Source organism: Myxine glutinosa, chromosome 1 (genome assembly GCF_964187855.1).
Source record: "Myxine glutinosa chromosome 1, kmMyxGlut1.1, whole genome shotgun sequence".
Taxonomy (NCBI): Eukaryota; Metazoa; Chordata; class Myxini; order Myxiniformes; family Myxinidae; genus Myxine; species Myxine glutinosa.
Window position 1 is genome coordinate 370,280,497 of NC_136261.1, and position 21,714 is coordinate 370,302,210.

At 45.6% G+C, this 21,714-nt stretch overlaps 1 protein-coding gene across 1 annotated transcript in view; it reads left to right on the forward strand.

The window, feature by feature from the left end:
- Positions 1 to 21,714, forward strand: part of LOC144889529 (tripartite motif-containing protein 14-like) — a 202,902-nt gene that overhangs the window by 31,955 nt on the left and 149,233 nt on the right. The window lies entirely within an intron of this gene.

A 21,714-nucleotide genomic window follows, 5' to 3' on the forward strand; every position in this document is an offset into this window, starting at 1 on the left:
GGACACACACAAACAGGCCCATTCGGTTCAGAGGAACTCAGCTCCAGCGAGGTGGAAACGAGCATCTGTGCAGGTCCCCGTGCACAACCGCACCTTCAAACCAGTTAAAACGTACACGCAAATCTTCCCACTCGTTCAAAGCTCACGTGTTGAAGTAGTACCAGGTAACCGAGGTTGAAGTGCAGTATGAAACAGCGAAGCGAAGCAACGAGAAAGAAACACGTGCTCGCCATCTTGAAGCAATGTTTCAAATGCGATAAGGACCTGTCGTTCTGTGACGTCACACAGTCGTGCAGTCACGCCCATTGGTGACCTCACAATGAAGGGTTCTGTTGGCTGTCGGTTCTAATAGTCGCATTGAAATGGAATTTCATTTCGACTAAGTTTCGTTAGCTCGTCGATGATGAGCGGTCGTCATTTCTTTGCGTATATTTGCCATCACAATTACTGTGTTATCGTGTTATTCCGTCATTTTAAAAATATTCTCAGCATGGTGAACAGGCATTTCCGAGCCGGTCTAACCCTCTGGCCGATGTAACGAATGTCTTCAGGACCGTCTATATATTATGTACGCATTTCTGCTAAATTGGACCAATCATGAGGTTGGGCAGGCCTGGGAGGATTGTTGGTTCGTTATTATTGCCAAATGATGTTACTCTTATTATTGGTGTTAATGTTATTTGTATTAATTGTTATATACTTTGTTACAATGTTATCGTTGTGTCTCTTGTTCATTTGGAAAGCCATGCCATGGAAGGACCTATTCAGCTTCTCTCTACACACCTGAGGATGGTGTCTGTCAAAAAGATTGAAAGCCTAACGAACTGAGGAGGTCACAACGATCATTCGGTTGTATCACATTCCACATCAGAACGCTCAAGCATAAGTACACAAAGAACATGGCGCACGCACACACACACACACACACACACACACACACACACACACACACACACACACACACACACACACACACGTGGATATATCGCGACCTGGCAGGAATCCGTTGCACCTCTGCAAGCCGCATGTGTAGATAACAACCAACGTCGCACACATTGACACACACGGACACACACAAACAGGCCCATTCGGTTCAGAGTAACTCAGCTCCAGCGTGGTGGAAACAGCATCTGTGCAGGTCCCCGTGCACAACCGCACCTTCAAACCAGTTAAAACGTACATGCAAATCTTCCCACTCGTTCAAAGCTCACGTGTTGAAGTAGTACCAGGCAACCGAGGTTGAAGTGCAGTATGAAACAGCGAAGCGAAGCAACGAGAAAGAAACACGTGCTCGCCATCTTGAAGCAATGTTTCAAATGCGATAAGGGCCTGTCGTTCTGTGACGTCACACAGTCGTGCAGTTACGCCCATTGGTGACCTCACAATGAAGGGTTCTGTTGGCTGTCGGTTCTAATAGTCGCATTGAAATGGAATTTCATTTCGACTAAGTTTCGTTTGCTCGTCGATGATGAGCGGTCGTCATTTCTTTGCGTATATTTGCCATCACAATTACTGTGTTATCGTGTTATTCCGTCACTTTAAAAATATTCTCAGCATGGTGACCAGGCATTTCCGAGCCGGTCTAACCCTCTGGCCGATGTAACGAATGTCTTCAGGACCGTCTATATATTATGGACGCATTTCTGCTAAATTGCACCAATCATGAGGTTGGGCAGGCCTGGGAGGATTGTTGGTTCGTTATTATTGCCAAATGATGTTACTCTTATTATTGGTGTTAATGTTATTAGTATTAATTGTTATATACTTTGTTACAATGTTATCGTTGTGTCTCTTGTTCATTTGGAAAGCTATGCCGTGGAAGGACCTATTCAGCTTCTCTCTACACACCTGAGGATGGTGTCTGTCAAAAACATTGAAAGCCGAACGAACTGAGGAGGTCACAACGATCATTCGGTTGTATCACATTCCACATTAGAACGCTCAAGCATAAGTACACAAAGAACATGGCGCACGCACGCGCACGCACACGCACACACACACACACACGTGGATATATCGCGACCTGGCAGGAATCCGTTGCACCTCTGCAAGCCGCATGTGTAGATAACAACCAACGTCGCACACATTGACACACACGGACACACACAATCACACACAAACAGGCCCATTCGGTTCAGAGGAACTCAGCTCCAGCGAGGTGGCAACGAGCATCTGTGCAGGTCCCCGTGCACAACCGCACCTTCAAACCAGTTAAAACGTACACGCAAATCTTCCCACTCGTTCAAAGCTCACGTGTTGAAGTAGTACCAGGTAACCGAGGTTGAAGTGCAGTATGAAACAGCGAAGCGAAGCAACGAGAAAGAAACACGTGCTCGCCATCTTGAAGCAATGTTTCAAATGCGATAAGGACCTGTCGTTCTGTGACGTCACACAGTCGTGCAGTCACGCCCATTGGTGACCTCACAATGAAGGGTTCTGTTGGCTGTCGGTTCTAATAGTCGCATTGAAATGGAATTTCATTTCGACTAAGTTTCGTTAGCTCGTCGATGATGAGCGGTCGTCATTTCTTTGCGTATATTTGCCATCACAATTACTGTTATCGTGTTATTCCGTCATTTTTAAAATATTCTCAGCATGGTGACCAGGCATTTCCGAGCCGGTCTAACCCTCTGGCCGATGTAACGAATGTCTTCAGGACCGTCTATATATTATGGACGCATTTCTGCTAAATTGGACCAATCATGAAGTTGGGCAGGCCTGGGTGGATTGTTGGTTCGTTATTATTGCCAAATGATGTTACTCTTATTATTGGTGTTAATGTTATTAGTATTAATTGTTATATACTTTGTTACAATGTTATCGTTGTGTCTCTTGTTCATTTGGAAAGCCATGCCATGGAAGGACCTATTCAGCTTCTCTCTACACACCTGAGGATGGTGTCTGTCAAAAACATTGAAAGCCTAACGAACTGAGGAGGTCACAACGATCATTCGGTTGTATCACATTCCACATCAGAACGCTCAAGCATAAGCACACAAAGACCATGGCGCACGCACACACACACACACACACTCACACACACACACACACACACACACACACACACACACACACACACACATGGATATATCGCGACCTTGCAGGAATCCGTTGCACCTCTGCAAACCGCATGTGTATATAACAACCAACGTCGCACACATTGACACACACGGACACACACAAACAGGCCCATTCGGTTCAGAGTAACTCAGCTCCAGCGAGGTGGAAACGAGCAGCTGTGCAGGTCCCCATGCACAACCGCACCTTCAAACCAGTTAAAACGTACACGCAAATCTTCCCACTCGTTCAAAGCTCACGTGTTGAAGTAGTACCAGGTAACCGAGGTTGAAGTGCAGTATGAAACAGCGAAGCGAAGCAACGAGAAAGAAACACGTGCTCGCCATCTTGAAGCAATGTTTCAAATGCGATAATGACCTGTCGTTCTGTGACGTCACACAGTCGTGCAGTCACGCCCATTGGTGACCTCACAATGAAGGGTTCTGTTGGCTGTCGGTTCTAATAGTCGCATTGAAATGGAATTTCATTTCGACTAAGTTTCGTTAGCTCGTCGATGATGAGCGGTCGTCATTTCTTTGCGTATATTTGCCATCACAATTACTGTGTTATCGTGTTATTCCGTCATTTTTAAAATATTCTCAGCATGGTGACCAGGCATTTCCGAGCCGGTCTAACCCTCTGGCCGATGTAGCGAATGTCTTCAGGACCGTCTATATATTATGGACGCATTTCTGCTAAATTGGACCAATCATGAGGTTGGGCAGGCCTGGGAGGATTGTTGGTTCGTTATTATTGCCAAATGATGTTACTCTTATTATTGGTGTTAATGTTATTTGTATTAATTGTTATATACTTTGTTACAATGTTATCGTTGTGTCTCTTGTTCATTTGGAAAGCCATGCCATGGAAGGACCTATTCAGCTTCTCTCTACACACCTGAGGATGGTGTCTGTCAAAAAGATTGAAAGCCTAACGAACTGAGGAGGTCACAACGATCATTCGGTTGTATCACATTCCACATCAGAACGCTCAAGCATAAGTACACAAAGAACATGGCGCACGCACACACACACACACACACACACACACACACACACACACACACACACACACACACACACACACACACGTGGATATATCGCGACCTGGCAGGAATCCGTTGCACCTCTGCAAGCCGCATGTGTAGATAACAACCAACGTCGCACACATTGACACACACGGACACACACAAACAGGCCCATTCGGTTCAGAGTAACTCAGCTCCAGCGTGGTGGAAACAGCATCTGTGCAGGTCCCCGTGCACAACCGCACCTTCAAACCAGTTAAAACGTACATGCAAATCTTCCCACTCGTTCAAAGCTCACGTGTTGAAGTAGTACCAGGCAACCGAGGTTGAAGTGCAGTATGAAACAGCGAAGCGAAGCAACGAGAAAGAAACACGTGCTCGCCATCTTGAAGCAATGTTTCAAATGCGATAAGGGCCTGTCGTTCTGTGACGTCACACAGTCGTGCAGTTACGCCCATTGGTGACCTCACAATGAAGGGTTCTGTTGGCTGTCGGTTCTAATAGTCGCATTGAAATGGAATTTCATTTCGACTAAGTTTCGTTTGCTCGTCGATGATGAGCGGTCGTCATTTCTTTGCGTATATTTGCCATCACAATTACTGTGTTATCGTGTTATTCCGTCACTTTAAAAATATTCTCAGCATGGTGACCAGGCATTTCCGAGCCGGTCTAACCCTCTGGCCGATGTAACGAATGTCTTCAGGACCGTCTATATATTATGGACGCATTTCTGCTAAATTGCACCAATCATGAGGTTGGGCAGGCTTGGGAGGATTGTTGGTTCGTTATTATTGCCAAATGATGTTACTCTTATTATTGGTGTTAATGTTATTAGTATTAATTGTTATATACTTTGTTACAATGTTATCGTTGTGTCTCTTGTTCATTTGGAAAGCTATGCCGTGGAAGGACCTATTCAGCTTCTCTCTACACACCTGAGGATGGTGTCTGTCAAAAACATTGAAAGCCGAACGAACTGAGGAGGTCACAACGATCATTCGGTTGTATCACATTCCACATTAGAACGCTCAAGCATAAGTACACAAAGAACATGGCGCACGCACGCGCACGCACACGCACACACACACACACACGTGGATATATCGCGACCTGGCAGGAATCCGTTGCACCTCTGCAAGCCGCATGTGTAGATAACAACCAACGTCGCACACATTGACACACACGGACACACACAAACACACACAAACAGGCCCATTCGGTTCAGAGGAACTCAGCTCCAGCGAGGTGGCAACGAGCATCTGTGCAGGTCCCCGTGCACAACCGCACCTTCAAACCAGTTAAAACGTACACGCAAATCTTCCCAGTCGTTCAAAGCTCACGTGTTGAAGTAGTACCAGGTAACCGAGGTTGAAGTGCAGTATGAAACAGCGAAGCGAAGCAACGAGAAAGAAACACGTGCTCGCCATCTTGAAGCAATGTTTCAAATGCGATAAGGACCTGTCGTTCTGTGACGTCACACAGTCGTGCAGTCACGCCCATTGGTGACCTCACAATGAAGGGTTCTGTTGGCTGTCGGTTCTAATAGTCGCATTGAAATGGAATTTCATTTCGACTAAGTTTCGTTAGCTCGTCGATGATGAGCGGTCGTCATTTCTTTGCGTATATTTGCCATCACAATTACTGTTATCGTGTTATTCCGTCATTTTTAAAATATTCTCAGCATGGTGACCAGGCATTTCCGAGCCGGTCTAACCCTCTGGCCGATGTAACGAATGTCTTCAGGACCGTCGAAATATTATGGACGCATTTCTGCTAAATTGGACCAATCATGAAGTTGGGCAGGCCTGGGTGGATTGTTGGTTCGTTATTATTGCCAAATGATGTTACTCTTATTATTGGTGTTAATGTTATTAGTATTAATTGTTATATACTTTGTTACAATGTTATCGTTGTGTCTCTTGTTCATTTGGAAAGCCATGCCATGGAAGGACCTATTCAGCTTCTCTCTACACACCTGAGGATGGTGTCTGTCAAAAACATTGAAAGCCTAACGAACTGAGGAGGTCACAACGATCATTCGGTTGTATCACATTCCACATCAGAACGCTCAAGCATAAGCACACAAAGACAATGGCGCACGCACACACACACACACACACACTCACACACACACACACACACACACACACACACACACACACATGGATATATCGCGACCTTGCAGGAATCCGTTGCACCTCTGCAAGCCGCATGTGTAGATAACAACCAACGTCGCACACATTGACACACACGGACACACACAAACAGGCCCATTCGGTTCAGAGTAACTCAGCTCCAGCGAGGTGGAAACGAGCAGCTGTGCAGGTCCCCGTGCACAACCGCACCTTCAAACCAGTTAAAACGTACACGCAAATCTTCCCACTCGTTCAAAGCTCACGTGTTGAAGTAGTACCAGGTAACCGAGGTTGAAGTGCAGTATGAAACAGCGAAGCGAAGCAACGAGAAAGAAACACGTGCTCGCCATCTTGAAGCAATGTTTCAAATGCGATAAGGACCTGTCGTTCTGTGACGTCACACAGTCGTGCAGTCACGCCCATTGGTGACCTCACAATGAAGGGTTCTGTTGGCTGTCGGTTCTAATAGTCGCATTGAAATGGAATTTCATTTCGACTAAGTTTCGTTAGCTCGTCGATGATGAGCGGTCGTCATTTCTTTGTGTATATTTGCCATCACAATTACTGTGTTATCGTGTTATTCCGTCATTTTTTAAATATTCTCAGCATGGTGACCAGGCATTTCCGAGCCGGTCTAACCCTCTGGCCGATGTAGCGAATGTCTTCAGGACCGTCTATATATTATGGACGCATTTCTGCTAAATTGGACCAATCATGAAGTTGGGCAGGCCTGGGAGGATTGTTGGTTCGTTATTATTGCCAAATGATGTTACTCTTATTATTGGTGTTAATGTTATTAGTATTAATTGTTATATACTTTGTTACAATGTTATCGTTGTGTCTCTTGTTCATTTGGAAAGCCATGCCATGGAAGGACCTATTCAGCTTCTCTCTACACACCTGAGGATGGTGTCTGTCAAAAACATTGAAAGCCTAACGAACTGAGGAGGTCACAACGATCATTCGGTTGTATCACATTCCACATCAGAACGCTCAAGCATAAGCACACAAAGAACATGGCGCACGCACACACACACACACACACACACACACACACACACACACACACACACACACACACACACATGGATATATCGCGACCTTGCAGGAATCCGTTGCACCTCTGCAAGCCGCATGTGTAGATAACAACCAACGTCGCACACATTGACACACATGGACACACACAAACAGGCCCATTCGGTTCAGAGGAACTCAGCTCCAGCGAGGTGGAAACGAGCATCTGTGCAGGTCCCCGTGCACAACCGCACCTTCAAACCAGTTAAAACGTACACGCAAATCTTCCCACTCGTTCAAAGCTCACGTGTTGAAGTAGTACCAGGTAACCGAGGTTGAAGTGCAGTATCAAACAGCGAAGCGAAGCAACGAGAAAGAAACACGTGCTCGCCATCTTGAAGCAATGTTTCAAATGCGATAAGGACCTGTCGTTCTGTGACGTCACACAGTCGTGCAGTCACGCCCATTGGTGACCTCACAATGAAGGGTTCTGTTGGCTGTCGGTTCTAATAGTCGCATTGAAATGGAATTTCATTTCGACTAAGTTTCGTTAGCTCGTCGATGATGAGCGGTCGTCATTTCTTTGCGTATATTTGCCATCACAATTACTGTGTTATCGTGTTATTCCGTCATTTTAAAAATATTCTCAGCATGGTGAACAGGCATTTCCGAGCCGGTCTAACCCTCTGGCCGATGTAACGAATGTCTTCAGGACCGTCTATATATTATGTACGCATTTCTGCGAAATTGGACCAATCATGAGGTTGGGCAGGCCTGGGAGGATTGTTGGTTCGTTATTATTGCCAAATGATGTTACTCTTATTATTGGTGTTAATGTTATTTGTATTAATTGTTATATACTTTGTTACAATGTTATCGTTGTGTCTCTTGTTCATTTGGAAAGCCATGCCATGGAAGGACCTATTCAGCTTCTCTCTACACACCTGAGGATGGTGTCTGTCAAAAACATTGAAAGCCTAACGAACTGAGGAGGTCACAACGATCATTCGGTTGTATCACATTCCACATCAGAACGCTCAAGCATAAGTACACAAAGAACATGGCTCACGCACGCAAACACACAAACACACACACACACACACACACACACACACACACACACACACACACACACGTGGATATATCGCGACCTGGCAGGAATCGGTTGCACCTCTGCAAGCCGCATGTGTAGATAACAACCAACGTCGCACACATTGACACACACGGACACACACAAACAGGCCCATTCGGTTCAGAGTAACTCAGCTCCAGCGAGGTGCAAACGAGCAGCTGTGCATGTCCCCGTGCACATGGAAGGTTGTCGAACCGCACCTTCAAACCAGTTAAAACGTACACGCAAATCTTCCCACTCGTTCAAAGCTCACGTGTTGAAGTAGTACCAGGTAACCGAGGTTGAAGTGCAGTATGAAACAGCGAAGCGAAGCAACGAGAAAGAAACACGTGCTCGCCATCTTGAAGCAATGTTTCAAATGCGATAAGGAACTGTCGTTCTGTGACGTCACACAGTCGTGCAGTCACGCCCATTGGTGACCTCACAATGAAGGGTTCTGTTGGCTGTCGGTTCTAATAGTCGCATTGAAATGGAATTTCATTTCGACTAAGTTTCGTTAGCTCGTCGATGATGAGCGGTCGTCATTTCTTTGCGTATATTTGCCATCACAATTACCGTGTTATCGTGTTATTCCGTCATTTAAAAAATATTCTCAGCATGGTCACCAGGCATTTCCGAGCCGGTCTAACCCTCTGGCCGATGTAACGAATGTCTTCAGGATCGTCTATATATTATGTACGCATTTCTGCTAAATTGGACCAATCATGAGGTTGGGCAGGCCTGGGAGGATTGTTGGTTCGTTATTATTGCCAAATGATGTTACTCTTATTATTGGTGTTAATGTTATTTGTATTAATTGTTATATACTTTGTTACAATGTTATCGTTGTGTCTCTTGTTCATTTGGAAAGCCATGCCATGGAAGGACCGATTCAGCTTCTCTCTACACACCTAAGGATGGTGTCTGTCAAAAACATTGAAAGCCTAACGAACTGAGGAGGTCACAACGATCATTCGGTTGAATCACATTCCACATCAGAACGCTCAAGCATAAGTACATAAAGAACATGGCGCACGCACACACACACACACACACACACACACACACACACACACACACACACACACACACACACACACACGTGGATATATCGCGACCTGGCAGGAATCCGTTGCACCTCTGCAAGCCGCATGTGTAGATAACAACCAACGTCGCACACATTGACACACACGGACACACACAAACAGGCCCATTCGGTTCAGAGGAACTCAGCTCCAGCGAGGTGGAAGCGAGCATCTGTGCAGGTCCCCGTGCACAACCGCACCTTCAAACCAGTTAAAACGTACACGCAAATCTTCCCACTCGTTCAAAGCTCACGTGTTGAAGTAGTACCAGGTAACCGAGGTTGAAGTGCAGTATGAAACAGCGAAGCGAAGCAACGAGAAAGAAACACGTGCTCGCCATCTTGAAGCAATGTTTCAAATGCGATAAGGACCTGTCGTTCTGTGACGTCACACAGTCGTGCAGTCACGCCCATTGGTGACCTCACAATGAAGGGTTCTGTTGGCTGTCGGTTCTAATAGTCGCATTGAAATGGAATTTCATTTCGACTAAGTTTCGTTAGCTCGTCGATGATGAGCGGTCGTCATTTCTTTGCGTATATTTGCCATCACAATTACTGTTATCGTGTTATTCCGTCATTTTTAAAATATTCTCAGCATGGTGACCAGGCATTTCCGAGCCGGTCTAACCCTCTGGCCGATGTAACGAATGTCTTCAGGACCGTCTATATATTATGGACGCATTTCTGCTAAATTGGACCAATCATGAAGTTGGGCAGGCCTGGGTGGATTGTTGGTTCGTTATTATTGCCAAATGATGTTACTCTTATTATTGGTGTTAATGTTATTAGTATTAATTGTTATATACTTTGTTACAATGTTATCGTTGTGTCTCTTGTTCATTTGGAAAGCCATGCCATGGAAGGACCTATTCAGCTTCTCTCTACACACCTGAGGATGGTGTCTGTCAAAAACATTGAAAGCCTAACGAACTGAGGAGGTCACAACGATCATTCGGTTGTATCACATTCCACATCAGAACGCTCAAGCATAAGCACACAAAGACAATGGCGCACGCACACACACACACACACACACTCACACTCACACACACACACACACACACACACACACACACACATGGATATATCGCGACCTTGCAGGAATCCGTTGCACCTCTGCAAGCCGCATGTGTAGATAACAACCAACGTCGCACACATTGACACACACGGACACACACAAACAGGCCCATTCGGTTCAGAGGAACTCAGCTCCAGCGAGGTGGCAACGAGCATCTGTGCAGGTCCCAGTGCACAACCGCACCTTCAAACCAGTTAAAACGTACACGCAAATATTCCCACTCGTTCAAAGCTCACGTGTTGAAGTAGTACCAGGTAACCGAGGTTGAAGTGCAGTATGAAACAGCGAAGCGAAGCAACGAGAAAGAAACACGTGCTCGCCATCTTGAAGCAATGTTTCAAATGCGATAAGGACCTGTCGTTCTGTGACGTCACACAGTCGTGCAGTCACGCCCATTGGTGACCTCACAATGAAGGGTTCTGTTGGCTGTCGGTTCTAATAGTCGCATTGAAATGGAATTTCATTTCGACTAAGTTTCGTTAGCTCGTCGATGATGAGCGGTCGTCATTTCTTTGCGTATATTTGCCATCACAATTACTGTTATCGTGTTATTCCGTCATTTTTAAAATATTCTCAGCATGGTGACCAGGCATTTCCGAGCCGGTCTAACCCTCTGGCCGATGTAACGAATGTCTTCAGGACCGTCTATATATTATGGACGCATTTCTGCTAAATTGGACCAATCATGAAGTTGGGCAGGCCTGGGTGGATTGTTGGTTCGTTATTATTGCCAAATGATGTTACTCTTATTATTGGTGTTAATGTTATTAGTATTAATTGTTATATACTTTGTTACAATGTTATCGTTGTGTCTCTTGTTCATTTGGAAAGCCATGCCATGGAAGGACCTATTCAGCTTCTTTCTACACACCTGAGGATGGTGTCTGTCAAAAACATTGAAAGCCTAACGAACTGAGGAGGTCACAACGATCATTCGGTTGTATCACATTCCACATCAGAACGCTCAAGCATAAGCACACAAAGACCATGGCGCACGCACACACACACACACACACTCACACACACACACACACACACACACACACACACACACACACACACACACACACACACATGGATATATCGCGACCTTGCAGGAATCCGTTGCACCTCTGCAAGCCGCATGTGTATATAACAACCAACGTCGCACACATTGACACACACGGACACACACAAACAGGCCCATTCGGTTCAGAGTAACTCAGCTCCAGCGAGGTGGAAACGAGCAGCTGTGCAGGTCCCCATGCACAACCGCACCTTCAAACCAGTTAAAACGTACACGCAAATCTTCCCACTCGTTCAAAGCTCACGTGTTGAAGTAGTACCAGGTAACCGAGGTTGAAGTGCAGTATGAAACAGCGAAGCGAAGCAACGAGAAAGAAACACGTGCTCGCCATCTTGAAGCAATGTTTCAAATGCGATAATGACCTGTCGTTCTGTGACGTCACACAGTCGTGCAGTCACGCCCATTGGTGACCTCACAATGAAGGGTTCTGTTGGCTGTCGGTTCTAATAGTCGCATTGAAATGGAATTTCATTTCGACTAAGTTTCGTTAGCTCGTCGATGATGAGCGGTCGTCATTTCTTTGCGTATATTTGCCATCACAATTACTGTGTTATCGTGTTATTCCGTCATTTTTAAAATATTCTCAGCATGGTGACCAGGCATTTCCGAGCCGGTCTAACCCTCTGGCCGATGTAGCGAATGTCTTCAGGACCGTCTATATATTATGGACGCATTTCTGCTAAATTGGACCAATCATGAGGTTGGGCAGGCCTGGGAGGATTGTTGGTTCGTTATTATTGCCAAATGATGTTACTCTTATTATTGGTGTTAATGTTATTTGTATTAATTGTTATATACTTTGTTACAATGTTATCGTTGTGTCTCTTGTTCATTTGGAAAGCCATGCCATGGAAGGACCTATTCAGCTTCTCTCTACACACCTGAGGATGGTGTCTGTCAAAAAGATTGAAAGCCTAACGAACTGAGGAGGTCACAACGATCATTCGGTTGTATCACATTCCACATCAGAACGCTCAAGCATAAGTACACAAAGAACATGGCGCACGCACACACACACACACACACACACACACACACACACACACACGTGGATATATCGCGACCTGGCAGGAATCCGTTGCACCTCTGCAAGCCGCATGTGTAGATAACAACCAACGTCGCACACATTGACACACACGGACACACACAAACAGGCCCATTCGGTTCAGAGTAACTCAGCTCCAGCGTGGTGGAAACAGCATCTGTGCAGGTCCCCGTGCACAACCGCACCTTCAAACCAGTTAAAACGTACATGCAAATCTTCCCACTCGTTCAAAGCTCACGTGTTGAAGTAGTACCAGGCAACCGAGGTTGAAGTGCAGTATGAAACAGCGAAGCGAAGCAACGAGAAAGAAACACGTGCTCGCCATCTTGAAGCAATGTTTCAAATGCGATAAGGGCCTGTCGTTCTGTGACGTCACACAGTCGTGCAGTTACGCCCATTGGTGACCTCACAATGAAGGGTTCTGTTGGCTGTCGGTTCTAATAGTCGCATTGAAATGGAATTTCATTTCGACTAAGTTTCGTTTGCTCGTCGATGATGAGCGGTCGTCATTTCTTTGCGTATATTTGCCATCACAATTACTGTGTTATCGTGTTATTCCGTCACTTTAAAAATATTCTCAGCATGGTGACCAGGCATTTCCGAGCCGGTCTAACCCTCTGGCCGATGTAACGAATGTCTTCAGGACCGTCTATATATTATGGACGCATTTCTGCTAAATTGCACCAATCATGAGGTTGGGCAGGCCTGGGAGGATTGTTGGTTCGTTATTATTGCCAAATGATGTTACTCTTATTATTGGTGTTAATGTTATTAGTATTAATTGTTATATACTTTGTTACAATGTTATCGTTGTGTCTCTTGTTCATTTGGAAAGCTATGCCGTGGAAGGACCTATTCAGCTTCTCTCTACACACCTGAGGATGGTGTCTGTCAAAAACATTGAAAGCCGAACGAACTGAGGAGGTCACAACGATCATTCGGTTGTATCACATTCCACATTAGAACGCTCAAGCATAAGTACACAAAGAACATGGCGCACGCACGCGCACGCACACGCACACACACACACACACGTGGATATATCGCGACCTGGCAGGAATCCGTTGCACCTCTGCAAGCCGCATGTGTAGATAACAACCAACGTCGCACACATTGACACACACGGACACACACAAACACACACAAACAGGCCCATTCGGTTCAGAGGAACTCAGCTCCAGCGAGGTGGCAACGAGCATCTGTGCAGGTCCCCGTGCACAACCGCACCTTCAAACCAGTTAAAACGTACACGCAAATCTTCCCACTCGTTCAAAGCTCACGTGTTGAAGTAGTACCAGGTAACCGAGGTTGAAGTGCAGTATGAAACAGCGAAGCGAAGCAACGAGAAAGAAACACGTGCTCGCCATCTTGAAGCAATGTTTCAAATGCGATAAGGACCTGTCGTTCTGTGACGTCACACAGTCGTGCAGTCACGCCCATTGGTGACCTCACAATGAAGGGTTCTGTTGGCTGTCGGTTCTAATAGTCGCATTGAAATGGAATTTCATTTCGACTAAGTTTCGTTAGCTCGTCGATGATGAGCGGTCGTCATTTCTTTGCGTATATTTGCCATCACAATTACTGTTATCGTGTTATTCCGTCATTTTTAAAATATTCTCAGCATGGTGACCAGGCATTTCCGAGCCGGTCTAACCCTCTGGCCGATGTAACGAATGTCTTCAGGACCGTCGAAATATTATGGACGCATTTCTGCTAAATTGGACCAATCATGAAGTTGGGCAGGCCTGGGTGGATTGTTGGTTCGTTATTATTGCCAAATGATGTTACTCTTATTATTGGTGTTAATGTTATTAGTATTAATTGTTATATACTTTGTTACAATGTTATCGTTGTGTCTCTTGTTCATTTGGAAAGCCATGCCATGGAAGGACCTATTCAGCTTCTCTCTACACACCTGAGGATGGTGTCTGTCAAAAACATTGAAAGCCTAACGAACTGAGGAGGTCACAACGATCATTCGGTTGTATCACATTCCACATCAGAACGCTCAAGCATAAGCACACAAAGACAATGGCGCACGCACACACACACACACACTCACACACACACACACACACACACACACACACACACACACACACACACACATGGATATATCGCGACCTTGCAGGAATCCGTTGCACCTCTGCAAGCCGCATGTGTAGATAACAACCAACGTCGCACACATTGACACACACGGACACACACAAACAGGCCCATTCGGTTCAGAGTAACTCAGCTCCAGCGAGGTGGAAACGAGCAGCTGTGCAGGTCCCCGTGCACAACCGCACCTTCAAACCAGTTAAAACGTACACGCAAATCTTCCCACTCGTTCAAAGCTCACGTGTTGAAGTAGTACCAGGTAACCGAGGTTGAAGTGCAGTATGAAACAGCGAAGCGAAGCAACGAGAAAGAAACACGTGCTCGCCATCTTGAAGCAATGTTTCAAATGCGATAAGGACCTGTCGTTCTGTGACGTCACACAGTCGTGCAGTCACGCCCATTGGTGACCTCACAATGAAGGGTTCTGTTGGCTGTCGGTTCTAATAGTCGCATTGAAATGGAATTTCATTTCGACTAAGTTTCGTTAGCTCGTCGATGATGAGCGGTCGTCATTTCTTTGTGTATATTTGCCATCACAATTACTGTGTTATCGTGTTATTCCGTCATTTTTTAAATATTCTCAGCATGGTGACCAGGCATTTCCGAGCCGGTCTAACCCTCTGGCCGATGTAGCGAATGTCTTCAGGACCGTCTATATATTATGGACGCATTTCTGCTAAATTGGACCAATCATGAAGTTGGGCAGGCCTGGGAGGATTGTTGGTTCGTTATTATTGCCAAATGATGTTACTCTTATTATTGGTGTTAATGTTATTAGTATTAATTGTTATATACTTTGTTACAATGTTATCGTTGTGTCTCTTGTTCATTTGGAAAGCCATGCCATGGAAGGACCTATTCAGCTTCTCTCTACACACCTGAGGATGGTGTCTGTCAAAAACATTGAAAGCCTAACGAACTGAGGAGGTCACAACGATCATTCGGTTGTATCACATTCCACATCAGAACGCTCAAGCATAAGCACACAAAGAACATGGCGCACGCACACACACACACACACACACACACACACACACACACACACACACACACACACACACACACACACACACACACACATGGATATATCGCGACCTTGCAGGAATCCGTTGCACCTCTGCAAGCCGCATGTGTAGATAACAACCAACGTCGCACACATTGACACACATGGACACACACAAACAGGCCCATTCGGTTCAGAGGAACTCAGCTCCAGCGAGGTGGAAACGAGCATCTGTGCAGGTCCCCGTGCACAACCGCACCTTCAAACCAGTTAAAACGTACACGCAAATCTTCCCACTCGTTCAAAGCTCACGTGTTGAAGTAGTACCAGGTAACCGAGGTTGAAGTGCAGTATCAAACAGCGAAGCGAAGCAACGAGAAAGAAACACGTGCTCGCCATCTTGAAGCAATGTTTCAAATGCGATAAGGACCTGTCGTTCTGTGACGTCACACAGTCGTGCAGTCACGCCCATTGGTGACCTCACAATGAAGGGTTCTGTTGGCTGTCGGTTCTAATAGTCGCATTGAAATGGAATTTCATTTCGACTAAGTTTCGTTAGCTCGTCGATGATGAGCGGTCGTCATTTCTTTGCGTATATTTGCCATCACAATTACTGTGTTATCGTGTTATTCCGTCATTTTAAAAATATTCTCAGCATGGTGAACAGGCATTTCCGAGCCGGTCTAACCCTCTGGCCGATGTAACGAATGTCTTCAGGACCGTCTATATATTATGTACGCATTTCTGCGAAATTGGACCAATCATGAGGTTGGGCAGGCCTGGGAGGATTGTTGGTTCGTTATTATTGCCAAATGATGTTACTCTTATTATTGGTGTTAATGTTATTTGTATTAATTGTTATATACTTTGTTACAATGTTATCGTTGTGTCTCTTGTTCATTTGGAAAGCCATGCCATGGAAGGACCTATTCAGCTTCTCTCTACACACCTGAGGATGGTGTCTGTCAAAAACATTGAAAGCCTAACGAACTGAGGAGGTCACAACGATCATTCGGTTGTATCACATTCCACATCAGAACGCTCAAGCATAAGTACACAAAGAACATGGCTCACGCACGCAAACACACAAACACACACACACACACACACACACACACACACACACGTGGATATATCGCGACCTGGCAGGAATCCGTTGCACCTCTGCAAGCCGCATGTGTAGATAACAACCAACGTCGCACACATTGACACACACGGACACACACAAACAGGCCCATTCGGTTCAGAGTAACTCAGCTCCAGCGAGGTGCAAACGAGCAGCTGTGCATGTCCCCGTGCACATGGAAGGTTGTCGAACCGCACCTTCAAACCAGTTAAAACGTACACGCAAATCTTCCCACTCGTTCAAAGCTCACGTGTTGAAGTAGTACCAGGTAACCGAGGTTGAAGTGCAGTATGAAACAGCGAAGCGAAGCAACGAGAAAGAAACACGTGCTCGCCATCTTGAAGCAATGTTTCAAATGCGATAAGGAACTGTCGTTCTGTGACGTCACACAGTCGTGCAGTCACGCCCATTGGTGACCTCACAATGAAGGGTTCTGTTGGCTGTCGGTTCTAATAGTCGCATTGAAATGGAATTTCATTTCGACTAAGTTTCGTTAGCTCGTCGATGATGAGCGGTCGTCATTTCTTTGCGTATATTTGCCATCACAATTACCGTGTTATCGTGTTATTCCGTCATTTAAAAAATATTCTCAGCATGGTCACCAGGCATTTCCGAGCCGGTCTAACCCTCTGGCCGATGTAACGAATGTCTTCAGGATCGTCTATATATTATGTACGCATTTCTGCTAAATTGGACCAATCATGAGGTTGGGCAGGCCTGGGAGGATTGTTGGTTCGTTATTATTGCCAAATGATGTTACTCTTATTATTGGTGTTAATGTTATTTGTATTAATTGTTATATACTTTGTTACAATGTTATCGTTGTGTCTCTTGTTCATTTGGAAAGCCATGCCATGGAAGGACCGATTCAGCTTCTCTCTACACACCTAAGGATGGTGTCTGTCAAAAACATTGAAAGCCTAACGAACTGAGGAGGTCACAACGATCATTCGGTTGAATCACATTCCACATCAGAACGCTCAAGCATAAGTACATAAAGAACATGGCGCACGCACACACACACACACACACACACACACACACACACACACACACACACACACACACACACACACACGTGGATATATCGCGACCTGGCAAGAATCCGTTGCACCTCTGCAAGCCGCATGTGTAGATAACAACCAACGTCGCACACATTGACACACACGGACACACACAAACAGGCCCATTCGGTTCAGAGGAACTCAGCTCCAGCGAGGTGGAAGCGAGCATCTGTGCAGGTCCCCGTGCACAACCGCACCTTCAAACCAGTTAAAACGTACACGCAAATCTTCCCACTCGTTCAAAGCTCACGTGTTGAAGTAGTACCAGGTAACCGAGGTTGAAGTGCAGTATGAAACAGCGAAGCGAAGCAACGAGAAAGAAACACGTGCTCGCCATCTTGAAGCAATGTTTCAAATGCGATAAGGACCTGTCGTTCTGTGACGTCACACAGTCGTGCAGTCACGCCCATTGGTGACCTCACAATGAAGGGTTCTGTTGGCTGTCGGTTCTAATAGTCGCATTGAAATGGAATTTCATTTCGACAAGTTTCGTTAGCTCGTCGATGATGAGCGGTCGTCATTTCTTTGCTTATATTTGCCATCACAATTACTGTGTTATCGTGTTATTCCGTCATTTTTTAAATATTCTCAGCATGGTGACCAGGCATTTCCGAGCCGGTCTAACCCTCTGGCCGATGTAACGAATGTCTTCAGGACCGTCTATATATTATGGACGCATTTCTGCTAAATTGCACCAATCATGAGGTTGGGCAGGCCTGGGAGGATTGTTGGTTCGTTATTATTGCCAAATGATGTTACTCTTATTATTGGTGTTAATGTTATTAGTATTAATTGTTATATACTTTGTTACAATGTTATCGTTGTGTCTCTTGTTCATTTGGAAAGCTATGCCGTGGAAGGACCTATTCAGCTTCTCTCTACACACCTGAGGATGGTGTCTGTCAAAAACATTGAAAGCCGAACGAACTGAGGAGGTCACAACGATCATTCGGTTGTATCACATTCCACATTAGAACGCTCAAGCATAAGTACACAAAGAACATGGCGCACGCACGCGCACGCACACGCACACACACACACACACGTGGATATATCGCGACCTGGCAGGAATCCGTTGCACCTCTGCAAGCCGCATGTGTAGATAACAACCAACGTCGCACACATTGACACACACGGACACACACAAACACACACAAACAGGCCCATTCGGTTCAGAGGAACTCAGCTCCAGCGAGGTGGCAACGAGCATCTGTGCAGGTCCCCGTGCACAACCGCACCTTCAAACCAGTTAAAACGTACACGCAAATCTTCCCACTCGTTCAAAGCTCACGTGTTGAAGTAGTACCAGGTAACCGAGGTTGAAGTGCAGTATGAAACAGCGAAGCGAAGCAACGAGAAAGAAACACGTGCTCGCCATCTTGAAGCAATGTTTCAAATGCGATAAGGACCTGTCGTTCTGTGACGTCACACAGTCGTGCAGTCACGCCCATTGGTGACCTCACAATGAAGGGTTCTGTTGGCTGTCGGTTCTAATAGTCGCATTGAAATGGAATTTCATTTCGACTAAGTTTCGTTAGCTCGTCGATGATGAGCGGTCGTCATTTCTTTGCGTATATTTGCCATCACAATTACTGTTATCGTGTTATTCCGTCATTTTAAAAATATTCTCAGCATGGTGACCAGGCATTTCCGAGCCGGTCTAACCCTCTGGCCGATGGAGCGAATGTCTTCAGGACCGTCTATATATTATGTACGCATTTCTGCTAAATTGGACCAATCATGAGGTTGGGCAGGCCTGGGAGGATTGTTGGTTCGTTATTATTGCCAAATGATGTTACTCTTATTATTGGTGTTAATGTTATTTGTATTAATTGTTATATACTTTGTTACAATGTTATCGTTGTGTCTCTTGTTCATTTGGAAAGCCATGCCATGGAAGGACCTATTCAGCTTCTCTCTACACACCTGAGGATGGTGTCTGTCAAAAAGATTGAAAGCCTAACGAACTGAGGAGGTCACAACGATCATTCGGTTGTATCACATTCCACATCAGAACGCTCAAGCATAAGTACACAAAGAACATGGCGCACGCACACACACACACACACACACACACACACACACACACACACACACACACACGTGGATATATCGCGACCTGGCAGGAATCCGTTGCACCTCTGCAAGCCGCATGTGTAGATAACAACCAACGTCGCACACATTGACACACACGGACACACACAAACAGGCCCATTCGGTTCAGAGTAACTCAGCTCCAGCGTGGTGGAAACAGCATCTGTGCAGGTCCCCATGCACAACCGCACCTTCAAACCAGTTAAAACGTACATGCAAATCTTCCCACTCGTTCAAAGCTCACGTGTTGAAGTAGTACCAGGCAACCGAGGTTGAAGTGCAGTATGAAACAGCGAAGCGAAGCAACGAGAAAGAAACACGTGCTCGCCATCTTGAAGCAATGTTTCAAATGCGATAAGGGCCTGTCGTTCTGTGACGTCACACAGTCGTGCAGTTACGCCCATTGGTGACCTCACAATGAAGGGTTCTGTTGGCTGTCGGTTCTAATAGTCGCATTGAAATGGAATTTCATTTCGACGAAGTTTCGTTTGCTCGTCGATGATGAGCGGTCGTCATTTCTTTGCGTATATTTGCCATCACAATTACTGTGTTATCGTGTTATTCCGTCACTTTAAAAATATTCTCAGCATGGTGACCAGGCATTTCCGAGCCGGTCTAACCCTCTGGCCGATGTAACGAATGTCTTCAGGACCGTCTATATATTATGGACGCATTTCTGCTAAATTGCACCAATCATGAGGTTGGGCAGGCCTGGGAGGATTGTTGGTTCGTTATTATTGCCAAATGATGTTACTCTTATTATTGGTGTTAATGTTATTAGTATTAATTGTTATATACTTTGTTACAATGTTATCGTTGTGTCTCTTGTTCATTTGGAAAGCTATGCCGTGGAAGGACCTATTCAGCTTCTCTCTACACACCTGAGGATGGTGTCTGTCAAAAACATTGAAAGCCGAACGAACTGAGGAGGTCACAACGATCATTCGGTTGTATCACATTCCACATTAGAACGCTCAAGCATAAGTACACAAAGAACATGGCGCACGCACGCGCACGCACACGCACACACACACACACACACACGTGGATATATCGCGACCTGGCAGGAATCCGTTGCACCTCTGCAAGCCGCATGTGTAGATAACAACCAACGTCGCACACATTGACACACACGGACACACACAAACACACACAAACAGGCCCATTCGGTTCAGAGGAACTCAGCTCCAGCGAGGTGGCAACGAGCATCTGTGCAGGTCCCCGTGCACAACCGCACCTTCAAACCAGTTAAAACGTACACGCAAATCTTCCCACTCGTTCAAAGCTCACGTGTTGAAGTAGTACCAGGTAACCGAGGTTGAAGTGCAGTATGAAACAGCGAAGCGAAGCAACGAGAAAGAAACACGTGCTCGCCATCTTGAAGCAATGTTTCAAATGCGATAAGGACCTGTCGTTCTGTGACGTCACACAGTCGTGCAGTCACGCCCATTGGTGACCTCACAATGAAGGGTTCTGTTGGCTGTCGGTTCTAATAGTCGCATTGAAATGGAATTTCATTTCGACTAAGTTTCGTTAGCTCGTCGATGATGAGCGGTCGTCATTTCTTTGCGTATATTTGCCATCACAATTACTGTTATCGTGTTATTCCGTCATTTTAAAAATATTCTCAGCATGGTGACCAGGCATTTCCGAGCCGGTCTAACCCTCTGGCCGATGTAACGAATGTCTTCAGGACCGTCTATATAT